Below are 659 nucleotides of genomic sequence, written 5' to 3'. Positions count from 1 at the left end.
ACTACCTGCAGCAGCAACACAGCATCAGCAGCAATAGCTGCTGCAACCAGCTGCAGCAGCAGCAGCAGCAAGCTCACCCAGCAGCAGATTAGATATAACCTGTTCAGGCCCAATGGAGTGTATGTACACCTTCTTATCGATCTGAAACATCTCTCTTAGCCTCCTAAACACCATCGGCGCGTAATCCGTGAAACGAACGGCGGTCTGCATAAACCCCAAACCCTAAACCCTAAACCCTAAACCCTAAGCCCTAAACCCGTAACAGAATATAAAACCCTAAACCCTAATAAACCCTAATAAACCCTAATAAACCCTAATAAACCCTAATAAACCCTAATAAACCCTACTCGTTGTATAGAGTCAAATGCAGCAGAAAGAGAGTTTAGGGTTTAAGGTTTATGGGATCTATCTAACACCAAAGGGTTTTAGGGTTTAGTGTGGTTTAGTGTGTATGAGTGTGTATAAGGGTTTAGGGTTTAGGGTTTAGGGTTTAGGGTCTGTAAAAGAACCAATATCTCGATCTCCACGAATCTGTTTTTCAAATATTTAGGGTTTAGGGTTTAGGGTTTAGGGTTTAGGGTTTAGGGTTTCTGTTAAACAGCAATTTAATGTTTCGTGTTTATTATTTATCATATAAAAAGGGTTTACTGTTTCTCCTG

This window comes from Eimeria mitis, genomic scaffold (assembly GCF_000499745.2).
Source record: "Eimeria mitis Houghton genomic scaffold, Emh_scaff3419, whole genome shotgun sequence".
Lineage (NCBI taxonomy): Eukaryota > Apicomplexa > Conoidasida > Eucoccidiorida > Eimeriidae > Eimeria > Eimeria mitis.
This window is presented reverse-complemented; position numbering follows the sequence as displayed.